A 12,446-nucleotide genomic window follows, 5' to 3' on the forward strand; every position below is an offset into this window, starting at 1 on the left:
TTCCAGCAGTAAAATTAGATAAAAAAACGGATAAAAATACACCTTATGGAGCAGCAGGGACTGGGAAGTAACACAAACATAGACACATGCATACAAACACAAGATAACATACGCACTATACACACACGTACACATGGGTTTTGTATTGTATATATGTGGTAGTGGAGTAAGGGCTTGAGGGCACACATTTAATGTGTTGTGAAATCTGTTGTGAATGTATTGTAACGTTTTTAAAGTCGTATATAACTGTTCATTTTGATGCACCCCAGGAAGACAGCAGCTAATGTGGATCCATAATAAATACAACTACTCTTGTGGTTGAATGGAAGTCCCTGCAGCAATGTTCCAACATCTAGTGGAAAGCCTTCCCAGAAGACTGGAGGCTGTTAAAGCAGCAAAGGGGGGACCAACTCCATATTAATGACTTCCCTGAAGAGTGGAGGCTGTTATAGCAGCAAAGGGGGGGACCAACTCCATATTAATGACTTCCCAGAAGAGTGGAGGCTGTTATAGCAGCAAAGGGGGGACCAACTCCATATTAATGACTTCCCAGAAGAGTGGAGGCTGTTATAGCAGCAAAGGGGGGACCAACTCCATATTAATGACTTCCCAGAAGACTGGAGGCTGTTATAGCAGCAAAGGGGGGGACTAACTCCATATTAATGACTTCCCTGAAGAGTGGAGGCTGTTATAGCAGCAAAGGGGGGACCAACTCCATATTAATGACTTCCCTGAAGAGTGGAGGCTGTTATAGCAGCAAAGGGGGGACCGACTCCATATTAATGACTTCCCTGAAGAGTGGAGGCTGTTATAGCAGCAAAGGGGGGACCAACTCCATATTAATGCCTTACCAGAAGAGTGGAGGCTGTTATAGCAGCAAAGGGGGGACCAACTCCATATTAATGACTTCCCTGAAGAGTGGAGGCTGTTATAGCAGCAAAGGGGGGACCAACTCCATATTAATGCCCATGATTTTGGAATGAGATTTTTTGACAAGCAGGTGTCCACATACTTTTGGTCATATTTATACATAGACCTTGATGAAAAGGTAGTGTGTCAACTAGGTAAATGAGAGAGCCAAAACAAAATCACACAAAGCAAGACTACACGGAGGTCTGAGGGAGTGGTGTAGGAAGTCAGTGTGTTGGTATGGGACACAGGCTCTGTTCCATTTCTCATATATATGTATATATATGACCAGATGGACAATCCAGACTATCCAACTGAAGTGTGACCAAAATATGATCTTGTGCTCCATTTTGACTTATTTTGTTGCAATGTTATGTTGTTTATTGTAGAGCCTGTCCAGAATTTTAGATATCCAATCAGATCAAAGTCATTCTAAAAAATAACTGGAATTCATTATTTTCCTCTCCAACTAAAGCCCAGCGGCAGCGACTTGGTCTTTTACCAAATAGGGCTACCCCTACCTTGTCACAACACAACTGATTGCCTCAAAGGCAATCTTCACTAGGGTAGGGGGCAGCATTCGGAATTTTGGATGAAAAGCGTGCCCAAATTAAACTGCCTGTTACTCAGGCCCAGAAGCTAGGATATGCATATAATTGGTAGATTTGGATAGAAAACAAAGTTACACCTACACTCTAAAGTTAGACCTAACGTTAAATTGAACAGTAACTGAATGCCTCGATGCCTGTCTGCCTGCTTTACATAGCAAGCCACGGCCACGTGACTCACTGTCTGTAGGAGTGATTTATTTTCGTGAACTCGGTGGTGTACCTTGTAAACTGGCCGGTGAGTATTTAATAACCCTACTACACACCTATTTTCCATTACAGATAATCCTCCTCTGCAGCTTTGAGCGAGAAGAGGTTGATTGTGAGAATGTCTGGGAAAGAGTTGATTGGCAGGATTTGAAATGGACTAAATCATTTAGTTACATATGTCCGATTGAGCTTGATGTAGATCGATGTCATTGCAGTGTAAATGGAGAAAGACACAGAGGTAGTAGTAGTAGTAGTAGTGGAAAAGCTGTCCTTTAATAAGGAAATCCAAGTCAGATCTTCCTGCAGTGGCTTGTGGGGGATAAGTGTAAGAGTGACCTTTGACTCACTGTGTCTTTCCTCCAAACAGTAGACCAGTGGCCTCTTCGTAGTATACAACTTGGTAGTATACAGCTATCAGTATTCACACACACTCTCGCACACACTCTCGCACTCACACAAACACGCACACTCACACTGACACTCACACGCACGCACGCACGCACGCACGCACGCACGCACACACACACACACTGGCTCGCTCACACACACACTCACACTCACACACACACACACTGTTCACACACACCTGATAAAGATCTCTGAGGCCTCTTACACAACCTCTGTCCTCTACTATACAGTCAGGGAACAAAGTGTGATTTCAGTAATATTCACGCCAATCTCAACTGGTAACATAATTGATGTGTTAAAACACTCATTGCCCAACCCATCGCTGTGTACCAGCTCCTCCAATGACTAGCTGGACTTTCAGGTTGCTATGCTGGTACAAAGTTCGCTAAGTTCTTCATACAATCATTGATACAATCAGTTAATATTTGAATGTAAAGGATAATAGCTTAAGGGTTATGCTGTACTATATCGCTTACTGTCACTTTTGACAAAACAAATCAAATCAAATCAATTTTATTGGTCACATACACATGCCATGCAGACACTATTCCCCCTGGCTCGTCATACTGCCCACTGCTGGGAACAGACACTATTCCCCCTGGCCCGTCATACTGCCCCCTGCTGGGAACAGACACTATTCCCCCTGGCCTGTCATACTGCCCCCTGCTGGGAACAGACACTATTCCCCCTGGCCTGTCATACTGCCCCCTGCTGGGAACAGACACTATTCCCCCTGGCCTGTCATACTGCCCCCTGCTGGGAACAGACACTATTCCCCCTGGCCTGTCATACTGCCCCCTGCTGGGAACAGACACTATTCCCCCTGGCCCGTCATACTGCCCCCTGCTGGGAACAGACACTATTCCCCCTGGCCTGTCATACTGCCTCCTGCTGGGAACAGACACTATTCTACTCCAAAGACAAAAAAGTTGGGAGGGCGGAGGGGGTTTATTAATTGAAATTTACTGTAAAAAAAATGTTAGCAACACCTCTGCCTTTTGTGTGATGCGAAGGGGATATGGTCACTAGTGTAACCAGGAGGAGAGGCCTCATTTAACATTTCATTTCTTAACTGACTTGCCTAGTTAAATAAAGGTTAAATAAAAAAAAATCAATAAAACTTTTCAGTCAGGCCAATCACATCAAAGGTTATGATCAGTGTAGTTCATTGACTATGAATACCTTGGAAGCAAAGGATCTAAATGTAAGTAGTACTATTTTGATATGTGAGGTATATCACAGTCTCTTTAAATAAAAAAGGAGACGCGAATGGAGGTCTTTATTCCAGTGAGATTGCTAAAGCGAACACCGCCATGTTTACATTTTCCAGACCTAGATCGAGGCACAGACACCGTCTCAATGGGGAAAACTAGGCTGACAACACTGACTGTGCTGGCGGCAGACTCCACTAAGCTGGCAGGGTATCTAACAGTCTGCTGCCTGGCCTGCATCCTATCTCATTGTGGAGCTAGGGGAGTTAGAGCTCTGTCTATGTTGGTAGATAAGATGAGAGCACCCCTCCAGCTAGGATGGAGTCCGTCACTCCTCAGCAGGTCAGGCTTGGTCCTGTTTGTGGGCGAGTCACAGAAAGAGGGCCAATTATCTACAAATTCTATCTTTTGGGAAGGGGAGAAAACTGTATTTAACCAGCGATTTAGTTGTTAGACTCTGCTGTAGAGCTCATCACTCCCCCTAACTGGGAGGGGGCCGGAGACAATTACTCGATGCCGACACATCTTTCTAGCTGATTTACACGCTGAAGCTATGTTGCGCTTGGTGACCTCTGACTGTTTCATCCTGACATCGTTGGTGCCGACTTGGATAACAATATCTCTATACTCTCTACACTCGCCAGATTTAGCTTTAGCCAGCACCATCTTCAGATTAGCCTTGACGTCGGTAGCCCTGCCCCCTGGTAAACAGTGTATGATCGCTGGGTGATTCGTTTTTAGTCTAATACTGCGGGTAATGGAGTCGCCATTGACTAGGGTTTTCAATTTGTCAGAGCTAATGGTTGGAGCCTTCGGCGTCTCAGACCCCGTAACGGGAGGAGTAGAGACCAGAGAAGGCTCGGCCTCAGACTCCGACTCGCTACTTAATGGGGAGAACCGGTTGAACGTTTCTGTCGGCTGAATGAGCGACACCGGTTGAGCATTCCTACAGCATTTCCCTCCAGAAGCCATGAGAAAGTTGTCCGGCTGCGGGGACTGTGCGAGGGGATTTATACTAACGTTACTATCTGTACTTACTGGTGGCACAGACGCTGTTTCATCCTTTCCTACACTGAAATTACCCTTGCCTAACGATTGCGTCTGAAGCTGGGCTTGCAGCACAGCTATCCTCGCCGTAAGGCGATCGTTCTCCTGTATATTATGAGTACAGCGACTGCAATTAGAAGACATCATGTTAATGTTACTGCTTAGCTTCGGCTGGTGGAGGTGCTGACGAACCACGTCCAGATAAAGCGTCCGAGGTGAAAAAGTTGAATGAAAAAAGTTGAGCGAGGACAAAACTAAGACATTGGTAAATTTGTTAAATGCAAAGTTTTTGATTAAATGGTTATTAAAAGTAAAAAAAAAAGTTTGTCAGGTAGCAGAGTAGCAACAACGCAGATGTGTTACGTTTCCATTTTGTTTTTGCTTGTTTTACCGGAGGAGCTGTTTAATCTCAGTCAATACTACAGAGTTCTCCTCTGAGGGCCTCCGCGTTGCTGCACTGGTCCTGCTGTTGGACCCCGTTGGGGGGGGGGGGGGGGGGGGGGGGCTGCAGCTTCTCTCTGGGAGTCTCTACAGTCTGTTCTCTATCTGTAGCACCCTCTTGATGACAGACAACTCCTTTACCATCTCCTCCTTTACCTGCACTAGCTCTCTCCTCATGCTGGTCTTCACCTCAAGAGCTGTGGTAAGGCTTTCTCCTCACGGTGACCTTTACCTCCTCAAGAGCTGTGGTAAGGCTCTCTCATCATGGTGGCCTTTACCTCCTCAAGAGCTGTGGTAAGGCTCTCTCCTCTTAGTAACCTTTACCTCCTCAAGAGCTGTGGTAAGACTCTCTCCTCATGGTGGCCTTTACCTCCTCAAGAGCTGTGGTAAGGCTCTCTCCTCATGGTGACCTTTACCTCCTCAAGAGCTGTGGTAAGGCTCTCTCCTCATGGTGACCTTTACCTCCTCAAGAGCTGTGGTAAGGCTCTCTCATCATGGTGACCTTTACCTCCTCCAGAGCTGTGGTAAGGCTCTCTCCTCATAGTGACCTTTACCTTCTCAAGAGCTGTGGTAAGGCTCTCTCCTCATGGTGACCTTTACCTCCTCAAGAGCTGTGGTAAGGCTCTCTCCTCATAGTGACCTTTACCTCCTCAAGAGCTGTGGTAAGGCTCTCTCCTCATGGTGACCTTTACCTCCTCAAGAGCTGTGGTAAGACTCTCTCCTCATGGTGGCCTTTACCTCCTCAAGAGCTGTGGTAAGGCTCTCTCCTCATGGTGACCTTTACCTCCTCAAGAGCTGTGGTAAGGCTCTCTCCTCATGGTGACCTTTACCTCCTCCAGAGCTGTGGTAAGGCTCTCTCCTCATGGTGACCTTTACCTCCTCAAGAGCTGTGGTAAGGCTCTCTCCTCATGGTGACCTTTACCTCCTCCAGAGCTGTGGTAAGACTCTCTCATCATGGTGACCTTTACCTCCTCAAGAGCTGTGGTAAGACTCTCTCCTCATGGTGACCTTTACCTCCTCAAGAGCTGTGGTAAGGCTCTCTCCTCAAATTGGCATTTACCTCCTCAAGAGCTGTGGTAAGACTCTCTCCTCATGGTGACCTTTACCTCCCCAAGAGCTGTGGTAAGGCTCTCTCCTCAAATTGGCATTTACCTCCTCAAGAGCTGTGGTAAGGCTCTCTCCTCATGGTGACCTTTACCTCCTCAAGAGCTGTGGTAAGGCTCTCTCCTCATGTTGACCTTTACCTCCTCCAGAGCTGTGGTAAGGCTCTCTCCACATGGTGACCTTTACCTCCTCCAGAGCTGTGGTAAGGCTCTCTCCTCATGGTGACCTTTACCTCCTCAAGAGCTGTGGTAAGGCTCTCTCCTCATGGTGACCTTTACCTCCTCCAGAGCTGTGGTAAGGCTCTCTCCTCATGGTGACCTTTACCTCCTCAAGAGCTGTGGTAAGGCTCTCTCCTCATATTGGCATTTACCTCCTCAAGAGCTGTGGTTAGACTCTCTCCTCATGGTGACCTTTACCTCCTCAAGAGCTGTGGTAAGGCTCTCTCCTCATGGTGACCTTTACCTCCTCAAGAGCTGTGGTAAGGCTCTCTCCTCATGGTGACCTTTACCTCCTCAAGAGCTGTGGTAAGGCTCTCTCCTCATGGTGACCTTTACCTCCTCAAGAGCTGTGGTAAGACTCTCTCCTCATGGTGACCTTTACCTCCTCAAGAGCTGTGGTAAGGCTCTCTCCTCATATTGGCCTTTACCTCCTCAAGAGCTGTGGTAAGACTCTCTCCTCATGGTGACCTTTACCTCCTCAAGAGCTGTGGTAAGGCTCTCTCCTCATGGTGACCTTTACCTCCTCAAGAGCTGTGGTAAGGCTCTCTCCTCATGGTGACCTTTACCTCCTCCAGAGCTGTGGTAAGGCTCTCTCCTCATGGTGACCTTTACCTCCTCAAGAGCTGTGGTAAGACCCTCTCCTCATGGTGACCTTTACCTCCTCCAGAGCTGTGGTAAGGCTCTCTCCTCATGGTGACCTTTACCTCCTCAAGAGCTGTGGTAAGGCTCTCTCCTCATGGTGACCTTTACCTCCTCAAGAGCTGTGGTAAGGCTCTCTCCTCATGGTGACCTTTACCTCCTCCAGAGCTGTGGTAAGGCTCTCTCCTCATGGTGACCTTTACCTCCTCAAGAGCTGTGGTAAGGCTCTCTCCTCATGGTGACCTTTACCTCCTCAAGAGCTGTGGTAAGGCTCTCTCCTCATGGTGACCTTTACCTCCTCCAGAGCTGTGGTAAGGCTCTCTCCTCATGGTGACCTTTACCTCCTCAAGAGCTGTGGTAAGGCTCTCTCCTCATGGTGACCTTTACCTCCTCCAGAGCTGTGGTAAGGCTCTCTCATCATGGTGACCTTTACCTCCTCCAGAGCTGTGGTAAGGCTCTCTCCTCATGGTGACCTTTACCTCCTCAAGAGCTGTGGTAAGGCTCTCTCCTCATGTTGACCTTTACCTCCTCCAGAGCTGTGGTAAGGCTCTCTCCACATGGTGACCTTTACCTCCTCCAGAGCTGTGGTAAGGCTCTCTCCTCATGGTGACCTTTACCTCCTCAAGAGCTGTGGTAAGGCTCTCTCCTCATGGTGACCTTTACCTCCTCCAGAGCTGTGGTAAGGCTCTCTCCTCATGGTGACCTTTACCTCCTCAAGAGCTGTGGTAAGGCTCTCTCCTCATATTGGCATTTACCTCCTCAAGAGCTGTGGTTAGACTCTCTCCTCATGGTGACCTTTACCTCCTCAAGAGCTGTGGTAAGGCTCTCTCCTCATGGTGACTTTTACCTCCTCAAGAGCTGTGGTAAGGCTCTCTCCTCATGGTGACCTTTACCTCCTCAAGAGCTGTGGTAAGGCTCTCTCCTCATGGTGACCTTTACCTCCTCAAGAGCTGTGGTAAGACTCTCTCCTCATGGTGACCTTTACCTCCTCAAGAGCTGTGGTAAGGCTCTCTCCTCATATTGGCCTTTACCTCCTCAAGAGCTGTGGTAAGACTCTCTCCTCATGGTGACCTTTACCTCCTCAAGAGCTGTGGTAAGGCTCTCTCCTCATGGTGACCTTTACCTCCTCAAGAGCTGTGGTAAGGCTCTCTCCTCATGGTGACCTTTACCTCCTCCAGAGCTGTGGTAAGGCTCTCTCCTCATGGTGACCTTTACCTCCTCAAGAGCTGTGGTAAGACCCTCTCCTCATGGTGACCTTTACCTCCTCCAGAGCTGTGGTAAGGCTCTCTCCTCATGGTGACCTTTACCTCCTCAAGAGCTGTGGTAAGGCTCTCTCCTCATGGTGACCTTTACCTCCTCAAGAGCTGTGGTAAGGCTCTCTCCTCATGGTGACCTTTACCTCCTCCAGAGCTGTGGTAAGGCTCTCTCCTCATGGTGACCTTTACCTCCTCAAGAGCTGTGGTAAGGCTCTCTCCTCATGGTGACCTTTACCTCCTCAAGAGCTGTGGTAAGGCTCTCTCCTCATGGTGACCTTTACCTCCTCCAGAGCTGTGGTAAGGCTCTCTCCTCATGGTGACCTTTACCTCCTCAAGAGCTGTGGTAAGGCTCTCTCCTCATGGTGACCTTTACCTCCTCCAGAGCTGTGGTAAGGCTCTCTCATCATGGTGACCTTTACCTCCTCCAGAGCTGTGGTAAGGCTCTCTCCTCATGGTGACCTTTACCTCCTCAAGAGCTGTGGTAAGGCTCTCTCCTCATGGTGACCTTTACCTCCTCCAGAGCTGTGGTAAGGCTCTCTCCTCATGGTGACCTTTACCTCCTCCAGAGCTGTGGTAAGGCTCTCTCATCATGGTGACCTTTACCTCCTCCAGAGCTGTGGTAAGACTCTCTCCTCATGGTGACCCTTACCTCCTCCAGAGCTGTGGTAAGGCTCTCTCCTCATGGTGACTTTTACCTCCTCAAGAGCTGTGGTAAGGCTCTCTCCTCAAGGTGATCTTTACCTCCTCCAGAGCTGTGGTCAGGCTCTCTCATCATGGTGACCTTTACCTCCTCAAGAGCTGTGGTAAGGCTCTCTCCTCACGGTGACCTTTACCTCCTCCAGAGCTGTGGTAAGGCTCTCTCCTCATGGTGACCTTTACCTCCTCAAGAGCTGTGGTAAGTCTCTCTCCTCATGGTGACCTTTACCTCCTCAAGAGCTGTGGTAAGACTCTCCTCATGGTGACCTTTACCTCCTCAAGAGCTGTGGTAAGGCTCTCTCCTCACGGTGACCTTTACCTCCTCAAGAGCTGTGGTAAGGCTCTCTCCTCATGGTGACCTTTACCTCCTCAAGAGCTGTGGTAAGGCTCTCTCATCATGGTGACCTGTACATCCTCAAGAGCTGTGGTAAGACTCTCTCATCATGGTGACCTTTACCTCCTCCAGAGCTGTGGTAAGGATCTCTCCTCATGGTGACCTTTACCTCCTCAAGAGCTGTGGTAAGACTCTCTCATCATGGTGACCTTTACCTCCTCCAGAGCTGTGGTAAGGCTCTCTCATCATGGTGACCTTTACCTCCTCCAGAGCTGTGGTAAGGCTCTCTCCTCATGGTGACCTTTACCTCCTCAAGAGCTGTGGTAAGGCTCTCTCCTCATGGTGACCTTTACCTCCTCAAGAGCTGTGGTAAGGCTCTCTCCTCATGGTGACTTTTACCTCCTCAAGAGCTGTGGTAAGGCTCTCTCCTCATGGTGACTTTTACCTCCTCAAGAGCTGTGGTAAGGCTCTCTCCTCATGGTGACTTTTACCTCCTCAAGAGCTGTGGTAAGGCTCTCTCCTCATGGTGACCTTTACCTCCTCAAGAGCTGTGGTAAGACTCTCTCCTCATGGTGACCTTTACCTCCAGAGCTGTGGTAAGGCTCTCTCCTCATGGTGACCTTTACCTCCTCAAGAGCTGTGGTAAGGCTCTCTCCTCAAGGTGATCTTTACCTCCTCCAGAGCTGTGGTCAGGCTCTCTCATCATGGTGACCTTTACCTCCTCAAGAGCTGTGGTAAGGCTCTCTCCTCACGGTGACCTTTACCTCCTCCAGAGCTGTGGTAAGGCTCTCTCCTCACGGTGACCTTTACCTCCTCAAGAGCTGTGGTAAGGCTCTCTCCTCATGGTGACCTTTACCTCCTCAAGAGCTGTGGTAAGACTCTCCTCATGGTGACCTTTACCTCCTCAAGAGCTGTGGTAAGACTCTCCTCATGGTGACCTTTACCTCCTCAAGAGCTGTGGTAAGGCTCTCTCCTCATGGTGACCTTTACCTCCTCAAGAGCTGTGGTAAGGCTCTCTCCTCATGGTGACCTTTACCTCCTCAAGAGCTGTGGTAATAGTCTCTCATCATGGTGACCTTTACCTCCTCAAGAGCTGTGGTAAGGCTCTCTCCTCACAGTGACCTTTACCTCCTCAAGAGCTGTGGTAAGGCTCTCTCATCACGGTGACCTGTACATCCTCAAGAGCTGTGGTAAGACTCTCTCATCATGGTGACCTTTACCTCCTCCAGAGCTGTGGTAAGGATCTCTCCTCATGGTGACCTTTACCTCCTCAAGAGCTGTGGTAAGACTCTCTCCTCATGGTGACCTTTACCTCCTCCAGAGCTGTGGTAAGACTCTCTCCTCATGGTGACCTTTACCTCCTCAAGAGCTGTGGTAAGACTCTCTCCTCATGTTGACCTTTACCTCCTCAAGAGCTGTGGTAAGGCTCTCTCCTCATGGTGACCTTTACCTCCTCAAGAGCTGTGGTAAGACTCTCTCCTCATGTTGACCTTTACCTCCTCAAGAGCTGTGGTAAGGCTCTCTCCTCATGGTGACCTTTACCTCCTCCAGAGCTGTGGTAAGACTCTCTCCTCATGGTGACCTTTACCTCCTCAAGAGCTGTGGTAAGACTCTCTCCTCATGGTGACCTTTACCTCCTCCAGAGCTGTGGTAAGGCTCTCTCCTCATGGTGACCTTTACCTCCTCAAGAGATGTGGTAAGGCTCTCTCCTCATGGTGACCTTTACCTCCTCAAGAGCTGTGGTAAGGCTCTCTCCTCATGGTGACCTTTACCTCCTCAAGAGCTGTGGTAAGGCTCTCTCCTCATGGTGACCTTTACCTCCTCAAGAGCTGTGGTAAGGCTCTCTCATCATGGTGACCTTTACCTCCTCCAGAGCTGTGGTAAGACTCTCTCCTCATGGTGACCTTTACCTCCTCCAGAGCTGTGGTAAGACTCTCTCCTCATGGTGACCTTTACCTCCTCAAGAGCTGTGGTAAGGCTCTCTCCTCATGGTGACCTTTACCTCCTCCAGAGCTGTGGTAAGGCTCTCTCCTTATGGTGACCTTTACCTCCTCAAGAGATGTGGTAATAGTCTCTCCTCATGGTGACCTTTACCTCCTCAAGAGCTGTGGTAAGGCTCTCTCCTCATGGTGACCTTTACCTCCTCAAGAGCTGTGGTAAGGCTCTCTCCTCATGGTGACCTTTACCTCCTCAAGAGCTGTGGTAATAGTCTCTCATCATGGTGACCTTTACCTCCTCAAGAGCTGTGGTAAGGCTCTCTCCTCACAGTGACCTTTACCTCCTCAAGAGCTGTGGTAAGGCTCTCTCATCATGGTGACCTGTACATCCTCAAGAGCTGTGGTAAGACTCTCTCATCATGGTGACCTTTACCTCCTCCAGAGCTGTGGTAAGGATCTCTCCTCATGGTGACCTTTACCTCCTCAAGAGCTGTGGTAAGACTCTCTCCTCATGGTGACCTTTACCTCCTCCAGAGCTGTGGTAAGACTCTCTCCTCATGGTGACCTTTACCTCCTCAAGAGCTGTGGTAAGACTCTCTCCTCATGTTGACCTTTACCTCCTCCAGAGCTGTGGTAAGGCTCTCTCCTCATGGTGACCTTTACCTCCTCAAGAGATGTGGTAAGGCTCTCTCCTCATGGTGACCTTTACCTCCTCAAGAGCTGTGGTAAGGCTCTCTCCTCATGGTGACCTTTACCTCCTCAAGAGCTGTGGTAAGGCTCTCTCCTCATGGTGACCTTTACCTCCTCAAGAGCTGTGGTAAGGCTCTCTCATCATGGTGACCTTTACCTCCTCCAGAGCTGTGGTAAGACTCTCTCCTCATGGTGACCTTTACCTCCTCCAGAGCTGTGGTAAGACTCTCTCCTCATGGTGACCTTTACCTCCTCAAGAGCTGTGGTAAGGCTCTCTCCTCATGGTGACCTTTACCTCCTCCAGAGCTGTGGTAAGGCTCTCTCCTTATGGTGACCTTTACCTCCTCAAGAGATGTGGTAAGGCTCTCTCCTCATGGTGACCTTTACCTCCTCAAGAGCTGTGGTAAGGCTCTCTCCTCATGGTGACCTTTACCTCCTCAAGAGCTGTGGTAAGGCTCTCTCATCATGGTGACCTTTACCTCCTCCAGAGCTGTGGTAAGACTCTCTCCTCATGGTGACCTTTACCTCCTCCAGAGCTGTGGTAAGACTCTCTCCTCATGGTGACCTTTACCTCCTCAAGAGCTGTGGTAAGGCTCTCTCCTCATGGTGACCTTTACCTCCTCCAGAGCTGTGGTAAGACTCTCTCCTCATGGTGACCTTTACCTCCTCAAGAGCTGTGGTAATAGTCTCTCATCATGGTGACCTTTACCTCCTCCAGAGCTGTGGTAAGACTCTCTC

Source organism: Salvelinus namaycush, chromosome 9 (genome assembly GCF_016432855.1).
Source record: "Salvelinus namaycush isolate Seneca chromosome 9, SaNama_1.0, whole genome shotgun sequence".
NCBI classification, from domain to species: domain Eukaryota; kingdom Metazoa; phylum Chordata; class Actinopteri; order Salmoniformes; family Salmonidae; genus Salvelinus; species Salvelinus namaycush.